The sequence below is a fragment of the Nerophis lumbriciformis genome, linkage group LG20 (assembly GCF_033978685.3).
Source record: "Nerophis lumbriciformis linkage group LG20, RoL_Nlum_v2.1, whole genome shotgun sequence".
In the NCBI taxonomy this organism is placed as follows: Eukaryota; Metazoa; Chordata; class Actinopteri; order Syngnathiformes; family Syngnathidae; genus Nerophis; species Nerophis lumbriciformis.
Genome location: NC_084567.2, coordinates 2556964 through 2557500, shown reverse-complemented (window position 1 = coordinate 2557500; position 537 = coordinate 2556964). Strand labels below are relative to the sequence as shown.

Genomic DNA, 537 nt, shown 5'->3' with positions numbered 1-537 from the left:
ACAGGAAATACTACACACACACACACACACAGAGGAAAAACTAAAACACAACCAAACTGTCAGGGGAAAGCCTGACAACATTACCGTATTTTCCGCACCATAAGCCGCCCCGGGTTATAAGCCGCGCCTTCAATGAACGGCATATTTCAAAACTTTGTCCACCTATAAGCCGCCCCGTGTTGTAAGCCGCATCTAACTGCACTAAAGGGAATGTCAAAAAAACAGTCAGATAGGTCAGTCAAACTTTAATAATATATTAAAAACCAGCGTTCTAACAACTCTGTTCACTCCCAAAATGTACGGTAATGTGCAATCACAAACATAGTAAAATTCAAAATAGTGCAGAGCAATAGCAACATAATGTTGCTCGAACGTTAATGTCACAACACACAAAATAAACATAACACTCACTTTCTGAAGTTATTCTTCATTCATAAATCCCTCGAATTCTTCTCCTACGGTGTCCGAATTAAAAAATTGGGCGAATTACGGGATCCAAAATGGCCGGCTCCGTCTCGTCGAAGTCATCAGAGTCAG

At 41.0% G+C, this 537-nt stretch overlaps 1 protein-coding gene across 1 annotated transcript in view; it reads left to right on the top strand.

Moving 5' to 3' along the window:
* Positions 1-195, top strand: part of LOC133619160 (uncharacterized) — a 22999-nt gene extending 22804 nt beyond the window's left edge. Inside the window, exon 4 of the mRNA XM_061980075.1 lies at positions 1-195. This exon is cut by the window's left edge and continues 1072 nt beyond it. The gene's annotated coding sequence lies outside the window, so the exon portion shown is untranslated.
* The last annotated feature ends 342 nt before the right edge of the window (positions 196-537 follow it).